Source organism: Canis lupus, chromosome 10 (genome assembly GCF_048164855.1).
Source record: "Canis lupus baileyi chromosome 10, mCanLup2.hap1, whole genome shotgun sequence".
Classification (NCBI taxonomy): Eukaryota; Metazoa; Chordata; class Mammalia; order Carnivora; family Canidae; genus Canis; species Canis lupus.
In genome coordinates, this window is record NC_132847.1 from 43,962,302 (window position 1) to 43,983,437 (window position 21,136).

A 21,136-nucleotide genomic window follows, 5' to 3' on the forward strand; every position below is an offset into this window, starting at 1 on the left:
AAACCAGGAATGGCCAGATACCTGGGTTTTAGCCAAGTGATTCACAGGTTGAAGTTTGCTGGAGTATCTGGAAAGCTCTGCTGTATGATAAAAGAAGTGTAAACCTCTAGCACCATACCTGCCCTTCTACATCCTACACGAATATATGCATGATGTCTGGAGCAGCAGCAACCATATTGAGACTCTCAGGAAAAGGTAAAGAAAATCACAAAGACGCTGCCCCTGACATCAAGCTGCTCAAAGAAGAGCAGTCACCTACATTGTGACTCCTCGATGTGTGAGAAAAATAAAGTATTTGGTTCGGCACTGTTTGACCTATTCTTGTAATTACAGGTAACAAAACAACGGATGCAGGAGAATGTCTAACACACTGACTCTAAAGTATCCAGATTAGTGAGATAACAGAGAAAAACAACTTTAATTTTATAATAATAAATAACTATCCTTACATGAAAAGCATATTGCTAAGTCATAATTTCCTGCTCTGAAAAGATCAAATATCACCCATGTTTAAGTGATTCTAAACACTGAGTAATATGAATGACAAAGGAAAATTTTTATGAAAATGGAATTAAGATAAAGACAGTTACTCTGATTTTTCTAAACAGCCTCTAACACATAGTTGATGCTCAATAAGGCTGAGTGTTTAAAATTATGTATCTTTTTAGCAACCCATCTCTGTACTATCATTTGGGAAAGTTCCTTCTCTCACAAATCAATATTATGAAGAATCAGGCAGCAGGTGGAGGATGTAAAAATGAATCATTTTTCAATAACTTCTTTCAGTGTGGAAGGCCTCATATGTCTAGACATATTTTGCTATTGAATCCCACACTGATATTTAAGGGGTTGCTTCTCCCCATTGCATACAAAATTACCCTAATTATAGCAAAGCATTTTGCTCACACACTGTCTATCCTGAGCCAAGGGATAATAAATTAACTTTTACTTATTAAATAAATAAAGTGTCCCTTCCTGCAGCTCCAGCTAGCACAGCCAGCACCCACCTCGGTCATCAGATATGGGTCAAGTAATAAGACATTTTTCTCTCTAGTTTGATGATGAACACAGTAAGTTCTTTGATTTTTAGAATTGAGTGGAAAAATTACAAATTTCCCACATGGCATTTCATTAAAAGTTGAATCTATTACTTAGTAATAAAAATGTGGAGAATAATAACTAACAAAGCTTTGACTTAAAAATTAATATTTAGGGAGACAAGAATTTGAAAGTACTTTCATGTTCTCATGGTTTCTTGATCATTTGCAGATTATCAGGTGTCCATGATTTGCAGACTTGCATTCATGTCTTGTTTGAGAAATGTTCAGAAAGATAAGCCCAGCAGGATAAGAAAGCTCAGATGCATAATCGTAGCAGGGACACACCTGGATCTGAGAGGAGGAAAGGGAACAGAAAAAGAACAAAGGGCTCTAGAAGACCAACTGGCCAGAATGGTGACAGTCACCTGGGGAGGACCAATAATAACGGCTCAGATCAAGTGACTTCTGAAAATTATTTCAAGGATGCTTGATAGAGCTCATGAGCTATTCCCCAATACACAAGCTCATTATTCTGATGTGTGCAAGAATACATTTTGTTCACTAACAAAAAGGGAGGAATTCGATTTTAAAGTTTCTAACAGGTCACAACATTGCTACTAAATACCTGCTCCCATTATCACGTCCCTGCTCTCCATCTCACTTCATTTAACTTCCTCTTGGCCTGTACTTGCAATTACTCCAAATAAGGATAGAACGCTACTCTGGGTTGTGTGTAGGTGAATAGGCAGTCTTCTTTTTTCCATGTGGCCCCCAGGATTGGACCATTATTAGATATTTTGACATGTCCAAGCAGTAGTCCTCGACTCAACTCTCTACTTCCCCGGCCAAATGACTGCTTAACTCTCTCTTGAGACAATGTTATTTCAAGGACTCTGTTGGCCACCAAGGTATTGTATTGTGCAACCGCCTTTAAACCCAGGCTAGTCCACACTGCAATAATGGGAAGTGTTTGGGACTTGGTCTCACGTGCTTTGGATCTAACCCTAGCTCTGAAACTACCAGGTCTAGGAGTAGAGGGAAAGTACTCAGCCTCCTTGAACCTCAGTCTCCCTTTTAAAACTAGGGGTCTTGATACCTAACTCACAAGGACTGTTGAAGGGCAGAATGGGATAGTTTGGTGGAAAGCAGAATGGGATGGTTTATAGTGGAATCCAAAATAAACTTTCACTGGATCTGAACTGTTTATGGAAAGCAAAAAGCAGGAACCCAGTAACTTCCTGGCACCCAGGGACTTAAGTGTGCCATGCATGAGAATACAGATTCTTTTGTGTTTATATATGCATTGCTACAAAAAAAAAAAAAAAATCCACCTAACAAATGTCACACATCCACCTAACAGCACTGGAATGCCTGACAGATAGCACTGACCTTCTCCCAGGAAATCACAGATTTTCAAAACAAGCACTTTTTAAAATTACATAAGTATGCAGTATGAATCAGAAAAGCATGAGGCTGTGTTTGCTTGTTTGATCAACATTTCATTTCCTGTAGTTTCCATCTTTTTACTGCTGGCCTGCTATCTCCCTCAATAGAAGAAGGCTACTGGGATGTTTGTTATAATCGTCTGCTTAAGGTTCTTTGGCAGATCACATGTTTTACTTAATTAAATAATGTCCCAATTAATTGATTTGTTTGTAGACATTCTTAATTTAGTAAACGCTGAGCAGAATGCTAAAAATACCATTATATTTCTGACAGAGGCACCACTAAAGTCTGATAATTGATAGCTTTGCTGTTTTTTCTGATGGCCTGAAAAGCTTTTAAAGCTAAATTCTGTAATCATGTTCATCTTTGGAAATTAGTTTTGTGAAACCACACATTTAGTTCTTGCTGAGAAATCTCATTTTAGTCATTTTAACATAATTTATAATGCATAAACTAAATTAGCTTTTGTAGCTAAGCCAGCACATTTTTCTTTAATTTTTATCTCATCCTAATATATTTTTGACCTTGAAAACTGTAATGTCTGTTGGATATTGAAGCCTCTGAACAAAGAAAATCATTTCCATTCCATCACTATGGTTACACTTTCCTCGCTCTCCAGCACTGAACAGCGCTGAAAGTGTTGAATCTGGATTCCTCAGGAGGGCAAGGGGAACTTCACGTAATATCATTTAGTCCTGATTAAATAAACACATACACATAATGGAACCCAGGAAAGTAGCAAACTGCTCCACTCTGTTTACATTGCATATGATATGACTAATGGTAAGGGGTGATATATCACCCTGTGTTATTCGCTTCAGGTTCTGCTGTATGTGCTTTCTCCCCAGGCAGTTATACATACATATTCGTCTCGAAAAACACAGTCAAAATGCCAAGCAGCAACTAGCACCTCCGGTCCTCCTGAAGTCAAAGTGGTTTCATCCCTTTCGAACACCAGAGAACTTCAAGTGTGAATCATATAGTTCCCTGTCCACCAGAGACAGGTTTCAGATGTGCTGGCAACACGTCTCTCACCATCCTAAAATGGCTTTGGCTGCCCTACAAAAAGCAAGAGAAGGAACTGGTCATTCAAACAAACACTATTCTTGCTGCCCATGATAGAAAAAAAAATACTCTTTACAGAGTACACTGTTTGGTAAAATGTTGCTTGAATTTCTTTTATTACATGGCTGGTTCATAATGTTAACTGTAATAGGTTTTCTGTTTTTTCTTCCTGGAAGTTCATGAATCAATGGCATCTTGCAGGAAACTGTTGGCAATAGTCAGTATCTTCAAGTGGTCATAAGTGCTCGGAAGAGTATATCCAATCAGTATTGTGGCAAATTAAATCCACATAAGCTGAAATGGAATGTCTCACTCCTAAAATTCATATGCAAACAGATTTCCAGCTACCTTGATTGGGTTGTGCAAAAGCAATGCAGAGCTATTAATTTCAGCAGCAAATGATTTTTAAAAGTGGGTAAGGGAGGAAACACTTGGCGATATGCTAGAGCTCAAATAGAGAAGAAATCTGCATCTTTAATAGTTTTTGGGTACAGAGACCACATTAATCACCCCTGTGGCCTGGCTCAGGCCTTGCCCTACTGAATCCACAGTAAATGCCAGTGGTGCTGAAGAACAGGTAGATGGATGAACGGCTCACTGTTTTATAAGACAGATTCTTTGATGGTGGGACACAACACACTGGCACTAGGATAGATGAAAGGCAGGACTCTCTGTACCTCAGGGTTCCAAATGAGAGAAAGCAGTCAGGCGGGGTCATTCAGGGGTTGCACCCAGGACAAGGTAAGAGCGAGCTGCGGCTAGAGGAGGCAGCTTACAGACGGCAGACAGAGTGGGGTTCCATCCAGGGGTGCTGGATTCCTGCCAACTGGCTCCAGGGCAGAGGAGCTGGTGATCTGCTAGCTGCCCCCTGGGTAATTAGGACAGGAGCAGAATGGTCTAGGCCCCTGGAACGTGAGAACCTGAGGAGGGAAGTGACTGGGGGTCAGGATTTCATAAGCTGCTCAAGGATGGGGTTTGACTTGCTTATAGGCCTATAGCCAGGGCCTCAAAACTGGATCAAGAGAGCTTTTTTTTTTTTTTTTTTTTTTTGAAACGTCTGTTATACTCACCTGTCCCTAGAAGGGGAGAATTCAGCTGAAATTCAGAAAAGCATCACATGTCATTTAAAAGCAACTAAAACTGTCAATAAAGTGTCACAGGGAGTGTTTAACCAAAGCTAACCAGGCCCTTACTTGCACTAACTATAAACATAACTACAAAATAATTCAGTACAAGTCTCTCAGCAGGATTATCTAGTTTTCTTTTCTTTTTTTTAAAGATTATATTTGCTTTTTTATTTATTCATGAGAGACAGAGACAGAAACAGAGGCAGAGGGAGAAGCAGGTTCCCTGCAGGGAGCCCAGTGCAGGACTCGATCCCAGGACCCCAGGATCACAACCTGAGCTGAAGGCAGACACTCAACCACTGAGCCACCCAGGCAGCCCTGGAACACATGTAACTCTAAAGCAAATGTAGCAGGGGCTGTCCAGCTCAGGAGGGACTACAATCACATAGTATGCTGCAGCAGAGGCAGAAATCAAAAGACAGCTGTGATGGGCAGAGCACTCATCCCCCAAGGATGTCCCTGCCCTAATCCCCAGTGAGGATGGTACATTACATGACAAGGGAAACTGAGGTTGCAGCTGGAATGAAAATTGCTAATCAACTGATTTGAAAATAGATTATCCAGGTGGGCTCAATGTAATCACAAGGGTTCCTAACAGCAGTCTAGGAAGACAGAAGGGCAAGTCAGAGACAGGAGGAAAGAAGGGCCCCACCCACCATTACTGGCTTGGCAGATGGGGCAATGGGGATGGGGGGGGTGGGGGGGTGGGGAGCGGCCAGGACCTAAGTAGTGTGGGCAGGCTGTAGATGCTGCAAAGGTAGGAAATGAGATTCCCCCTGCAGCCCTCAGCAAGGAGCAGTGGCCTGCAGAAGGCTTGATTTTAGCCCAGTGAGTCTCAGGCTGGACTTCTGATGCACAGAACTGTAAGAGAATACGCTGGCGGGTTTTAAAGCCACTACATTTGCTAGATTTTTTTATAGCAGATATGAAACTAATGACCAACCAAACACCCAAAGCATAAAATTGTTGCTACTTTTTTTCCCCCAGATTTTCTCTTCACCCAAAGTTTTATTTACTGAGGAAGCAAATCCTCAATGATTTGTCCAGATTCAGCTGATTTTTGCTTTCGTTGAAATATTTGCATGTTTCATATATAATTCATGACAACCTCATTCTGAAAGCATTTTCTGTTAATGTACCATCCTTCATCCTCAACTATCAACTCCCTTTGAATATTTATATTTAAAAATAATAAAACCTAACCTATTTTGATTTTGTAGAAGGTGACACCGGAATAGAAGCAGTTTGCCTCTCAGACCATATCCACTTTCAGGACATCAAATGCCAGATAATATTCAAGGAAGATAGCCATCCATTCTGCCATTAAAGTGATAATTCTTACTTTCCTTCTTCATATTCATTCTTGTATACTCAAAAGAATACAACTCACCCTAATCCCCTTAGTTAGATGTGGAAGATACCAGAATTTGCACCATGTTTTGAACAGAATACATTGAACAGGAAGCCAAAGTGGTTTCAAGGTCAGTGCTGAAGAGTTTGATGGGACAGGGAAGTGGCTAGAAAAATGCAGGGTGGCTGAGCTGTTGTAGCATGGCTCCTTCATGGGAGGCATTATTCTAAGCTGTTTATCACAGTTAATGGGTAAATATCAAGAGGTGCATAATCTAGAGAGCAGATCATTACGTAGATGTTGAGATCAAAGTGAATGTCAATCTCAGCTTCGCTCCCAAGTATTGGCAGGCAGTGTTCAGGTAACCTCCTTCTGTTTTTGTGTGACCTTCCTCTGTTCCAACACTTAAATCAAAATGCTTCTGTATCTTGCAGGGATACCCTATTCCCTTTACTTCCCATTTGTTTCCCTTAATGGAGTTTTGATTTTTTGATCTATCTCTTCTGCTTTTTTCCTTTCTGAGTTCAGAAAGCTTGAGTATCTGATTTCCCTCTCCTTTTTCTCTCTTCTCTTTCCAATCTAGTTTTTAAAATGTCACTTTTAGTCAGGGGTCTTCCCGTTTTTATTTTGGGCTTGTCTTATTTCCCCTTTTCTTGAAAGGAAAGTTCTTTAAAAATTCACTTTGTAACTGCTGTTTAAGTTTGTTGTTGTTGTTTTTAATAACAAAATTTTATATCTCAGAAGAAGTCATGATAATAAAATCTCCAGAGGCAAACTTGTTCCCTCTTTCAGCACCTTTTCTTTTTTTTTCTTTTAAAGATCTTATTTATTCGTGAGAGGCAGAGAGAGACAGAGAGACACAGGCAGAGGGAGAAGCAGGCTCCATGCAGGGATCCTGACATGGGACTCGATCCTGGGTCTCCAGAATCAGGCCCTGGGCTGAAGGCGGCGCTAAACCGCTGAGCCAGCGGGGCTGCCCTTTCAGCACCTTTTCATTGAATGCCACCTCACTTCATGATAAACTTCAGGAAGGAAGGATAAGAAGATGAATAAGGCAGTCATTACCCTCAAGAAATTCACCCACTAGTAAAGAAGAAAACAACTCTATTACAAACAATAACTCAAGGAATGGGATGACCGATTCCCAAAGGACGCAACATACAGCATTCTATGATGCTCTACCCCTCCTTTCTTACCATCACTCCTGAACACTCAGAATAATACATCTCAGCCCAAACCCCCTCAACCTAAAGAGAAAGGTAACCAAGCAGGCATCCAACCCAATCCCACAAATACCTGAACTTCAAATGTCATCAGAAAGAACAGCAAGGTGCGCCTGTGGAGCTCTTGATCTCAGGGTTGTGAGTTTGAGCCCCATGCTAGTAGTGGAGACTCCTTAAAAATAAAATAAAATAAATTTTTTTAAAGGAATAGGTAGCACTAAAGCACACTAAGTACTCTTGAGACCATTCTTGGTACACTCACAATGCTAAAATACCCTTTGAAATCACTGAAAATTAGCCAGGAAACAGACACAAAGAAGTTGAAACATGGAAACAAGTGAATTCTGATTACCTGGAGCCTTTAATTAATAAAGAAACTTATTTTTCTTCACACTGGAAAAAAAAATCATTTCTAAGCAAATCTGAGAATCTTCATCAATACCCTTATTCTCCTCCCAAAGTCTTTACTCCCTTCATTCTTCTCACTTTCTCCTAATCATCTCAAGGCCATCTTCACCTCTCTTTATCTCATACTGCTCTTTCAATCGAGTTACTAACTGATGCTGATTCTACTTTAGAAATATCCAAATCTACCCTCTCTGTTTAATTGCTAAGGTCAGTTTCATTTGATGGCTATGATACAATTTTTCCATTGTCTTGTTGATGGCCATTTGGGTTGTTTCAGTTTTTGGTTTTAATAGAGCAGCATGAATATTTGTATAAAAGTCTTTTCTGGACATATGTTTTCATTTGTCTTGATTACATATTTAGGAGTGGAATTATTTGGTCATAAGGTAGAAGCATGTTTTAACTTTATAAGAAATAGCCAGTTTCCAAACTGGTTGTACCATTTTGTACTCCTGCCAGCAACGGAAGAGAATTCCAGTTGCTTCACATCCTGGCCAACATTTAGCATTTAAGCCATCCCATAAGTATAATGATATTTTAATACTAATTTGCATTTCCCTGATGACTAGTAATGTGCAATTTTTCAGGTGTTTATTGGCCATTTATAATCACTTCCTTTGCAAAGTGCCTAGTTTGCCTATTTGTCATTGAGCTATTTTCTTACTGTTGAATTGAAGGTGTTATCTTTTAAGAAAGATTTTATCGAGAGAGAGAATGTGAGAGACAGAACATGAGAGAGACAGCACGAGTAAGAGGAGGAGCAGAGGGAGAGGGAGAAGCAGACTCCTCACTAAGCAGGGAGCCAGATATGGGGCTTGGTATTGGGACCCTGGGATCATGACTTGAGCCCAGGGCAGACGCTTAAATGACTGAGCCCCCCAGGTGCTTTGAAGATGCTCTTTATATACTTTACATACAAGTCCTTTGTCAGATATTTATACAGTATTATATTTGTTCCCATGATTACCTATTTACTTTCGTATTTATTTATTTGAGAGAGAGTAGGTGAGCACACAAGTGGTGGGGGTAGAGGAGCAATGCAAGAGGGAGAGAGAGAGAATCTTAAGGCTCCACATCCAGTGCCAGCCCGACTGGGGCTCGACTTCATGACCCTGAGATCATAACCTGAGTCGAAATCAAGAGTCCCAAACACAACCAACTGAACCATCCAGGCACCCCCTACCTATTCATTTTTTTTTCCAATTCATTTTCTTAATGAACACTTTCAGTGAGCTGAAGTTTTTTTTTGAAGGTTTTTTTTTTTTTTTAAGATTTTATTTATTTACACTTGAGACACACACACAGAGAGGCAGAGACACAGGCAGAGGGAGAAGCAGGATCCCTGTGCAGAGCCCAATGCGGGACTTGATCCTGGGATCATGACCTAAGCTGAAGGCAGACACTCAACCACTCAGCCACCCAGGTGTCCCTAAAGTTTGTAATTTTGAACAATGTATCCATTTTTTTTCTTTTATGGTTAGTGTTTTCCAAGAAGACTTTACCTGTTTCAGAGTTATGATGATATTCCATTATATTGTTAGAAACTCTGTACTTTTAGCTTTTGTGTCACAACACATCTCGAAATAATTTTTGAGTAAAGTGCGAAGTTAGGGCTGAGTTGGTTTGGGGGTTGTTGTTTCCTCATTGTGAATATCCAATGATTCAGCATCATTCCTTGAAAATACTTTCTTTTTTTTCACTGAATATAGCTTTGGCTCTTGTGTCAAAAATCACATTGACTATATAATCGTTTATCTATTTCCAAACTTTCTGTTGTTTCATAGACCTTAAAGATCTATTGTTAGCCACTATCACACATTCTTCATGATATGTTCTGAAATCAGGTAGTATATAACTTTTACCTTGTTTCTCCTCTTCAAGACTTTTTTTTCCTTTACCTCTTCTTTTTTAAAATATTCTAAGTCCTTTGTATTTCCAAGTAATCTTAGAATCAGCTTGACAATCTTTAGAAGGAAAATGCTTTGGGATTTTGAGATTGCAGTGAAAATCTATCTATAGACAAATTTAGGAAATTGTACATCTTACATTAAATTTACATTAACATAATTAATCTCAAATCCATGAATATTGTATTTATTCTCTTACACAGATCTTTATCTTTGCTCAGTAACTTTTTTAGTTTTCAATGAGGAGTTCTTCCACATACTTATATCTAATTATTTAATGTTTTGATGCTGTTGTAAGCAGTGGGTTTAAATTTAATCTTCAAATTATGTGTTGCTATTACATAGAATGCAACTAATTTCTGTATATCAACACTATATTCTCTGACCTTGCTAAAGCCACATTTTGGTTCTAGGATCTTTTTTTGATAAATTCCATAAAATTTTCTATGTATACATTCATATTGCCATTTTTCCTTTTGTCCTTTTTTTTTTTTTCTTTATTAACACTAGCCATTACTTTGAGCATAAGGTTGAATGGAAGTAAGTAATAGAAGTAAGCCTTCTTTGTCTTGTTCCAACATCATACGGAAAACAGTCCTTCACCATTAAATATGTTAGCTGTAGATTTTATCAGATTGAAAGACCTCCTACTATTCTTACTTTGCTGAAAGTTTTGTTATAAATAGGTGTTGAATTTTGTATTTTTTTCCAAATTTTAGATAATCACATAATTTTTCTTAATCTGTTAAGTGATATATTACTTTAATTTCATTAATGTTATTAAATTCATTTAAATAATTAATTTTAAACTGTTGAAACAACCTTGCATTCATTCTCAAGATAAACCCCACTTTGTCATATATATTATCCAACTATGTATTTCCAGGTTCGAATTTTAATATTTTGATAAGATTTCTGCATACACACACACACACACACACACACACGTTAATGAAGTTAAAGTTTTCCAAGTAAACAACCTGCATCTGAAATTATAGGAAAGTCTTAAATTATAACTTTAACTTCTTTCCATTCAACACAGTTATAGTGTTATTGTTAATTTCATGGCATAAAGATAGTATTTTCTTACTAATTTTTAATGTTCACAGCATCTATAGTGATGGCCCCTTCACTAATAATGGTAATTTGTAATTTCTATTTCCTTTTAACATTTTTCAATACAGGGGTGCCTGGTGGCTCAGTTGGTTAAGTATCCAACTCTTGGTTTCAGCTCAGGTCATGGCATGATCTCTCATACAGCAGGGACTTCATGTGAGATTTCTCTCCTTTCCCTCTCCTTCTGCCCTTCCCCCAGCTCTCTCTCAGATAAATAATCTCTAAAACAAAAAATAAAATTTTTATCAGGGCAGCTGTTCTCAACTAGGATTCCACAAAATAATTAAGCCCTAATGCTCTAAAGCATCAATCATATAAAATGAAATTTTTCTATTGATCTAAAATAGTATTGGCTATGTAACTTACTTAGAAGAATAGAGAAAATAGTCCAATAATATTAAGTCTAATTCTCTTGCAGAACTCCAGTTGAGAAAGATCAGTTCTCAATTTTATTGATCTTTTCTGATAATCAACTTTTTGGTTCACTGATTTGTTCTCTTATCATTTTGTTTCATTAATTTCTACTATTTATTATTTCCTTCCTTCTGTGCACTTTGGTGTAATTTTCTTTGCTTTTTCTATCTTCCTAAGGAGCAAATATGGACGGTTGATTTAAAACCATTTGTTTTTAATATAAGATTTGCCATTATAAATTTCCATCTAAACAATATTTTACCTGCACCTCAAAAACTTTGCTATTTTGTTTTTGTTACCATTTAGTAAAACATTTCTCAATGATCTTTGTAATTCTTTTCATTTGGTGAATATATTATTTAGAAGTGTCTTTCATATTCTAAATACTTTCAAATTGTGTCAACATTTTGGTATTGATTTCTAATTTAATCCTTCATGGGCAGAAAATATGCTCTATAGGATTCATTAAGGTTAAATTTATAAATACATTTTGATGGTCTAGCAAATAGTCTCCCTTGATAAATATCCCATGTACACTTGAAAGTGTCTTACAATTGTTGAATAGTGTGCTCTAATTATCTAGTAGGTCAAGTTGGCTGATAGCAGCATTCAAATCTATAGCTTTTAGTCTGTTTGTCAAACCAGTTACCGATAGCAGACATGTCAAAATGTCTAACTCTGATAATGGATATGTCTATTTTTGCTCTCAGTCCTTTCACTTTTGGTTTATATGTTTTGAGGCTCTGTTATAGATGCACTCACATTTAAGACTTTGTCTTCTTAATGAATAATAATTAATTCATATTTCTATCATGAAATCTTCTACTTTGTCTCCGGTATATCTTTTACGTGAACTCTCCTTTGCCTATCCTTGATGTAATTACTGCATCTTTACTATGATCAATGATCTTTTTTTCTCTTTTAACCCATCTATATCTTCATGCTTAAAATGCATCTCACATAACTTATTAGAATGGTTGAAATAAAAAATAGTGACAACATTAAATGCTGGTAAAGATGCAGAAAAACCAGGGGCACCTGGGTAGCTCAGTGGTTGAGCATCTGCCTTCTTCAGCTCAGGTCATGATCTTGGGGGTCCTGGAATCAAATCCTCCATGGGGCTCCCTGCTCAGTGGGGAGCCTGCTTCTCCCTCTCCCCTCTGCCGGTCTACCGGCTTGTGCTCTACAAAATAAATAAAATCTTTTTTAAAAAAGGCAGAAAAACTGGATCACTCATACATTGCTCGTGAGATTATAAAATGATAAAGCTACTCTGGAAAAGAGTTTGACTGTTTCTTATAAAACTAAACATGAAACTACCATAGAGCGCAGCAGTTGTACTGTTGGGCATCTATCCCAGAGAAATGAAAACTTATGTCCACACAAAAATCCCTGTACACAAATGTTCACAGAAGATTTATTTGTAAAAGCCAGAAAGTGGAGACAATCCAGAGGTCCTTCAATGGATGAATAGTGAAATAAACAGTGATACATCCATACCATGGAATACTACTCCATAATAAAAGGAACCAATTATCATTACGTGCAACACCTTGAAAGTATCTCCAGGGAATTACATTGAGTGGAAAAAAGCCAATCCCCAATGACTGACTACTGTATAATATTATTTACTACATTTTTGCAATGACAAAATCATAGAAAGAGAATAGATTAGTGGTTGCCAGGGGGTCAGGGATGCAGGACTGGAAGGCAGGTAGGTGTGGCCAAAGCAAAGAGCAATAAGTCTGCTAAATTCAAGCTCTGTGTTATTTCTGGGTCTGTTGCTATTGACTCCTTTTTCTCCTGGGTAAGTGCCACATTTTCATACTCCCTCACATGTCTTCAAATATATTATGTATACTCAATTATGGATTCTATGCTGTTACATAAGTCTGAATTTTAAGACTGTTGTGTTTTGTTCTGGAAGGCACTTAATTTATTGACAGATCAGCTTTATCCTATCAAGGTTTAATTTTAAGCTCTTATATGATGAATCTAGAATAGCGCCACTCTTAAGATATAAATTTTCTGGGGTCTCAATTGAATGCCCAGGGTATTTATGAGGTCCCTTCATGTTGGATGGCCATCACTCCATCTTCCTATACTGTGCAACCTCCAAGATTTTGTTCAGTTCACAGTTGTCCAATAACTGTTCTCTGCCTATTTTTACTGAATCCTGATCTATGCATATGCAGCTTTCTATTCACCCAAACCTCCAAGGGAACCTGATGCAGATTTCTGAAGCCATCTCACGTGTGCACCTGCCTGCTTTTCAGTGACCTGACCTGTTACTTCCTGCTCCATCAGCAGCCCCAAACTCTATTCTCTTCTCGCCTCTACCCAGTGAGTCTATTACCTTAAAAAGAAACACACTTAAAAAAAGACGAGGCTTAACTTGTTTTCAATTGGGCTTCACTTACTTCAGCTGAAGTTTGGATGGTGGTCCCAGGCAGAAAGCTGTAGTGAAATATGGTGTTTTCCTTATCTCAAGCATCACAGCCCTGTGCTATCTGTTGTCCAACGTGTGAAAACAGTTTATTCATACATTTTGTCCAGTTCTACAGTTCTTCACAGCAGAAAGGTTCAGTCGCATGATCATTTCTCCACGATGGCTGCTATCACATCTACACTTAAGATCTGAGCTTTATTTCACTCTCATAAAAACTCCATGAAATAAATACTCTTAAATCATTTTCTGGCTAAGAAAGAAGACCAAACTTAGATAAGTTAAACACTTTCTGTTATTCTTTAAACCCTTCAAGGGTAAAAGCAAATTTTATTCACTCTGTTCTTCATCGCACTTTACTCGGTCCTTTGTACACAACAGATGCTCGATAAATAAACTAACATTTTGGTAGGTGCTATTTTCAATGTTACACACACGAAAAACCTACATCTCAAACTAGGGAAAAAGGAAGAAACAGAGCTTGGATTTGCAAACTATACAGATCACAGGCCCAAAGTGACCCACATGTCTTTTTTAAATAAAGTTTTATTGGAACACAGCCATACTCATTCTTTTACATATTGTCTCTGGCTGCTTTCAAGCTATGATGACTAACTTGAGTAGTTAGGCCTGCAAAGCCTAAAATATTTACTATCTGGTCTTGGGCAGAAGTTTGCCAGTCCCTGATTTAGTGTATGTTATATGCCAGGCAATCTGCTCAGCACTGTTACATACTTTTCACCTCATTAAATTTCCCAGCCGTGTTGTGAAATAATAAATAATGCCATTATCCAGATGTGGACTGAGACCCAGAAAGGTAACTTGTCCCAGGTTTTATGGCTCGTGAGTGGCAGAGCACAAATTTGAATTCTGATTTGTCAGACTCTGACACCTATGCTTTTTTTTTTACTTCTAACAGTCAGAGAACCTTGACAAGAAATGGAAGATGCTAAACGGGAGGGCCCTTTTTGTGATTTGCATATCATCACATATGGGCAAGTGGGACTACAGCTAAAGTAAGCTGAAGAGCTGGCTTTATATCCTATAATAAAAATAGTTAATACCATTACTGTAAGAAGTGTTTTATATGTTAACCCCTGTACTGATCAAGAATTATGTGCATGTGGGATGTGTGATATATAATGTTGTTATGTACGTATGTATGCGTGTGTGTGTGTATCACACAAATATATAGGTAAATATATGTATTTAGATATGTGTGTGCATATGTATAGTTTGATTTTATTTCTTCATATTCCATGAGGATGTCATTTTAGGTACACAGAGAAATGCTGAGTAGGTTTATATTTCAAGATGGTAACTTAACTAGTAAATCAAATGTTTAACTTGTTTTTTTTTAACTCACTAAGTACATACCTGCTTTCCATTCTTTTCAACTCTCTCCTAGGTTTTCATGACTTCAAACACCATCCCAGGGCAAGGAGAATATCTTACAGGTCCTCTCTGGTCACACAAAGTACCACAGGCCCACTTGTCAACAGCTCCTCTGGGCTTCCTTGGCAATCTTCCAGCCCTCATTCCCAGCCCTGTCAAGATGTGATGCGTTTTTTTCCTTCTCTCTTTTTAAATGCTTTAAGCTCTGAGCCATCATCATTTAATTTTAAATTATCTTCTGATTTCCTACGTGGGCCGAGAATGAGAGTAGTCTGGGGAAAAATGGTAGTGACAATAAATGAGAAGGGAAGCATTTGTGAAAATCTTTTTCTTCTTTTCAAGAAGAGCTGTAATAGTGTTTTGTATCAACATGACTCCTGCCTTCAGCTGTAACAAAGTTAGAGAAAATGTTGGTGCTATAAATTGAGAGTTCAGGAGGTAACTCTATTGACCCAGTCTTTTCAATGGGATTGGTATTATAGGTTTCCCGCATAGAAACCAGTGCAGAAATATTTCTAAAGTAATTTCATCTTTGCCAGTAGCCCTTTCCTCCCCCCTTATGCCTCTTCTCTTTCCCAAGGTGTTCCTAAGTTCTTCGATCTCCTGGTGTCTTCTGTTCATGCTCTCCTTCCAAGCCTCTGCAACTTCCTGTGGTGCCCGAGATCAAATCGCTCAGGTGGCAGAGGTAGGGATATAACTTACCATTTGCCAAATTGGGTTTTCTTATAACTAGTTCAAGAGAGCTCTCTCATAATAGACAGACTAATAAATGTTATACAGACACAGAGAATGTCAGATCTATACGACTAAGAGTCTGATGAAATATAAGATGCCATGTCTATAGATCATTTTCTTGGAGGAGTTTTGTTCATGTAAAGATAAAGGGATACGGGTCACAATTACCCTCATGGGTGCTCCCAATAGGGTCGTTTTAGTTTTAGAGATGTTCCAAAGGTAAGAAATGGCAGTGGAGTAAGCATGTAAAACCTGAGTGCAAATGTGACATCTATAGGCCAGCCAGAAAACTCTGGGTGCTTTAGGATTGTGCAGTCATTTTTCCAATAACAGACACCACACTACACTCTATCCCAAAGGGAGCAGGATTGGGATTGACAGCCTAGGGGAGACCAGGAGTCAAAAAATCACAGCAGAGAAGTGAACCACTAACTGGGATTACAATCCCACAGAGACTAGGAAGCTGGCCACCATTTCAACTACATTTTCACCAAATGTTTTTAATTGAGTCTACCGAGAATGTTCTTTTTTCCTTGGGGGGATACATCCTTGATTTTATAATAGCAGTTAAAAGAAACAATTGGGTTCATTTTATAACCAACAGCTGGCATACACCTGTTCCACAGAGCAAAAGCTAACTGTCCTTCCAATTTAAGTTATCATGTAGAAGCTTCCACCATGGATTATGCCTCTTCTGAACCAGCTTTCTTCCAGCTTGCCCATTTACATAATGCCATCTTCTCTGTCATCCAAACCTTAACTTTGCTTCCCCTTTGTCCTTCATTTCCCAAAATCCAGCCTACTGGTGGATGCTGGCCTTACTGCCAGCATCGATAGTGGATCAGGGTTACCTAGAGACACAGCAACTGTCAAAGACGATTCCAGCGTTAGCAGTTAATGATCACTTGACCTTCACCATTTCTCTGCTCCCTGACTGAAACGTCTGTGAAAGAGGTAGGGAAAGAAGATTAAATGAGAACACCATGCTCTTCTTTACTGCTGGTCACCTGGCTTAGGTTGTTGGGTCTGAGCTGGAGAAGGGGAAAGAAATGAGATTGGAATCTGAGACTTACACAGGCTTGGCTTTGTCCTGACTGGAAAGGCCTAAACAGCAGTGGAATCCTCTTAAAATGTTGATAGAGAACAAGAATGGAGTAAATTGGCAGTGTTTCAGATGGTGAATGAAAAACAAGTAAGGCCTTCCCAGCCTTGTACTCCACTGAATTCAGACTTGTAAACAGATTACACTGTTTTTGTTACTTAATTTACATAGCCAAGACCCAGGCCAAGGCTAGCGAAGAAAACATTTTTTGGAGTCATATAAGTCCAGTTTCAAATCTTTGTCACTTAATACCTGGGTGAAGTGGATTACTTCACTTTTTTTTTTTTAATTTATTTATTCATGATAGTCACACAGAGAGAGAGAGAGAGAGAGGCAGAGACACGGGCAGAGGGAGAGGCAGGCTCCATGCACAGGGAGCCCGATGTGGGATTCGATCCCGGGTCTCCAGGATCGCGCCCTGGGCCAAAGGCAGGCGCCAAACCACTGCGCCACCCAGGGATCCCGGATTACTTCACATTTCTTGAGTGTGTTTTTGTTTTTAAGATTTTATTTCTTTATTCATGAGAGGCACAGAGAGAGAGGCAGAGACACAGGCAGTGGGAGAAGCAGGCTCCCCATGGGGAGCCCGATGCAGGCAGGACTCAATCCCAGGACCCCAGGATCACAACCTGAGCCAAAGGCAGACGCTCAACCTCTGAGCTAACCAGGCGTCCCTCTTAAGTATACTTTCGCATCTATAAAATGACTACTGCATCCAGCTTCTGCACAGTCATCACGAGGATGACTTGGAATAATGCACGGCAAGTGACCAGCACGTTACTAGACACAATAAAGCACTCAACAAATCCTTCTATTGTCATCACATGGGCTTACCTGTAATGTCTGTTTCTCTCATTTCCCTCAATTCAAATGCCATGGCAGGTTCCACCTCTTTATGAATCTATCCCTAACTATATTTGAGAGTTTCGTGCAAGTATTGGAAAGTGATTGTCAGGAGAAAAAAAAAGAGAAAGTGGACATTCTGTATTGCTCTCACCGGGCAATTTTACACAGAAATAAAAAGAAACAGATTTGAGTTTAGTATCTGAAATAGGCTTCCAACAATTTAAGCTAATCAATAGCAGATTAGAAATAGTGAACTCATCTCCACAAATGGGGATGCTGCTGAATGCTGCCACATAACAGCATACAGAAGCTTTGGTAGATGAGAGATCAGGTTTTAAATCCTGAGTCCACCACTTCCTGGCAGCAAGACCCTGGCCAAGTTGCGCAGCATCTCTCTGTTCCTTCAGTTGAAAACCGGTCTTAGTAACACCTATGGTGTCAGCGTTGTTCTGAAGATTAAGCGTTTACAAGAACCTCCACCACCGAGACAAAACACTGTCCTGGCTGCCCTGGGGACTGAGGTAACAAAGATAAGGAAAGAGGCCTGTTGGACTCGTAAGCCTGAGGAAGGTGGAGAAACATCGCAGTGCCTGCCAAGATCACAGAGGCTGGCAAGACAACAGCCAAAGCCCAGACAACCTTTTAAAGACAAAAATCTTTTCTTACACTGGCAAAGATTTCATGGTATTCTCGAATAGTAGCCCCCACTGCAATAATATCCCACATGCAATGCCTGGATTACAGGGGCGCTTTCAGAAGGAATGTTTTGGGTGCTGTGTACCAATTATCTGGAACAACGGTGCTCTCTGCAACTTCCCTTATCAATATGTTGACGTGACTACCCATTGTACCAAAATCCTACATATTTTTCCGCCTTCACTAAGATATGAGTGACATCCAGCATTGTGTAAGTTTGAGGTGTATGATGTGTTGCTTTGATACGCTTCTATATTGCGAAATAATTACCACCATAGCATTTGCTAACACCTGCATGATGTCAGCTAATTATCATTTCTTTTTTGTGGTGAGAACATGTAAGATCTACTATCTTAGCAACTTTCAAGTAAATAATTGTATGAGTGTGATTACCTATAATCACTATGCTGTACATTCGATCCCAGAATTTACTCATCTTATAACTGGAAGTTTGTACTCTTTGACCAACATTTTCCCCTTTCCCCCACCTCAGCCCCTGGTTAACTACTATTCTAGTGTCTGTTTCCAGGAGTTCACCTTTTTTTAGGTTCCACATATAAGTGATATCACACAGTATTTGTCTTTATCTGTCCAATGTACTTCATTTAGCGTAATGCCCTCAGGGTCCACCCATATTCTCACAAATGGCAGAAGGTCCTCATTTCTCGTGGCTACATAATATTCTATGTATCAGGCTGTTTCCATGTTTTGGCTACTGTGAACTTGGGATGCAGAGATCTCTCTAAATCCCATTTTCAGGGATGCCTGGATGGCTCAGTGGTTGAGCATCTGCCTTCGGCTCAGGGCGTGATCCCAGAGTCCTGGGATTGAGTCCCATGTCGGGTTCCCTGCAGGGAGCCTGCTTCTCCCTCTGCCTTTCTCTGTATGTCTCTCATGAATAAATAAATAAAAATCTTTAAAAAAGAATAAATCTGTTGGGTATATACCCAGAAGCGGAATTACTGGGTCATATGGTATGTCTATTTTTTCTTGAGAAATGTCTGTACTGTTTTCCATAGTGGTTGCACCAATTTACATCCCCACCAACAGTGCTCACACAAGGGCTTGCTTTTCTCCATATTCTCACCAGTATCTGTTACCACTTCTCTAATTGATCTGAGCCATTCTAACAGGTATGAGGTGATTTCCCGTTTGTTACGGTCTACGGTATTTTGTTATTGCAGCCCAAGCAGGTGAAGCCAGTCCTCCTGGGACTCTTCAGGAAGACAACTTACGTATGCTCCTGCTGTGGACTCTTATGATGGTATGACAGTCCTCAGTGTAAGGGAGTCCCTTACCTTGGTAGCAGCCTGGGCATTGACTGATGGAAAAACCAAGCTAAATTTTTCTTTCTGTAGTTGTGCTTTTATGAATTATTTAACTGGGCTTTGTCCCTCCCTTTATTTAATTGCACTCACAGAGAAGTACGGGACTGTTGGCATTAAGAACCCTCTAGAAGACAAAGCAGTTGATTATTCTTATCATCAAAATAGGCTCTCACATTGGTGCAGTAAGAAGCACTGCACAGAAACAGCTTGTTGGCAGAATTACACTCTCAAGGGTGAATATCTTCAAGCCATCCTTGACTCTCTAGAGAGAAAGACAACCACGTACAATGCCGAGGAGTGGGGAAAATGTTGAACTGAAGGCAGAAGGATCTCATGTGAAACTGTGAGTGGCCTTCAATGACACCTGTCAAAGAAAAGATTCACAATGATTCGCTTTCCTTTTCCATAATGGAACTACTATCCCCAGGAAAGCCCTGTCTTCTTCCTGACTTGAGTGTTAACTGATGGTATAAGTGAGCACAATTTTTTTACCTACTTGTCTTCGCACATGGGGTTCCTCTGTCAGGAAGGCCTCCTCACCAAGCTGGCCTCCACCCCACCTGGTTCTTCTGGGGAACCATTCCTCCATGGCCTTCCACACCTAAACAGTAATCCTAGCAAGCACTTATGTAGTGCTTACTACATACCTGGTGGTATGGAGGGTGGAGGATGGGGTAGCAGGAGCATCTGCTTCAGAGCCAAGCCATAAGGAGCTGGACTGTTGATAGAGGATTTAAAAATAATAACAAAACCAGGGCAGCCTGGGTGGCTTAGCGCCATCTTCAGGCATGATCCTGGAGACCCGGGATCGAGTCCCACATCGGGCTCCCTGCATGGAGCGTGCTTCTCCCTCTGCCTGTGTCTCTGCCTCTCTCTATGTGTCTCTCATGAATAAATAAATAAAATCTTTAATAATAATAATAATAATAATAATAACAACAACAACAACAAAACCAAAAAAATGAGTTTGCTTTTTCTGACTACTGTATGTTGGCAATTCTGAACAATGTCATAATCAAATGCTCCTCTCTGCTGGCAGACTTCCTCCTGAGCTCCCTTCTTCCTTGGTTTCTGGTGTGTCCAGCACCTTTCTAAGCATTTATATATAATAACTTCCATAATTTAACCCCATTTTACAGCTGAGAGAACTAAAGCACAGAGAGGTTGTATGACTAACCTCACACAGCTTCATCATACTGCCTAGCAGGTAATTGATGTGCCCAAGGTCTCAATCCAGACAGTATTACACCAGTTCATCCACTTCACCACTGAACACATGCCTCCCAGATTATCTATTACACATATAAATATGCCTCTCTAGGAGGACACCCCTGATCCTCCTACGATCTAATAGCTCCCTACACGTGTTCCCAGCTTCTGTGCTGTTGTATAGAACTATAATTTATCCATTTTCCTTGCTGTATAGCACTCCACCATGTAGACAAACTAGAATTTACTTATCCATTCTACTATTCATGAATATTTTGGATA

The 21,136-nt window shown here is 39.4% G+C and overlaps 1 long non-coding RNA gene across 2 annotated transcripts; it reads right to left on the reverse strand.

Annotated features, from left to right (window-relative positions):
* Nucleotides 1–394: 394 nt before the first annotated feature.
* LOC140641536 (uncharacterized) lies at nucleotides 395–20,314 on the reverse strand. Of its 2 annotated transcripts, XR_012038076.1 has the most exons (5): nucleotides 19,819–20,314; nucleotides 14,921–15,210; nucleotides 13,518–13,796; nucleotides 7,326–7,424; nucleotides 395–3,545 (listed from the first exon to the last, which is right to left on the reverse strand). It is a non-coding gene; the product is annotated as an uncharacterized lncRNA (long non-coding RNA). The 2 variants fall into 2 exon arrangements; XR_012038075.1 differs by lacking the exon at nucleotides 19,819–20,314 and having other exon boundaries at nucleotides 14,921–17,713.
* Nucleotides 20,315–21,136: the final 822 nt, after the last annotated feature.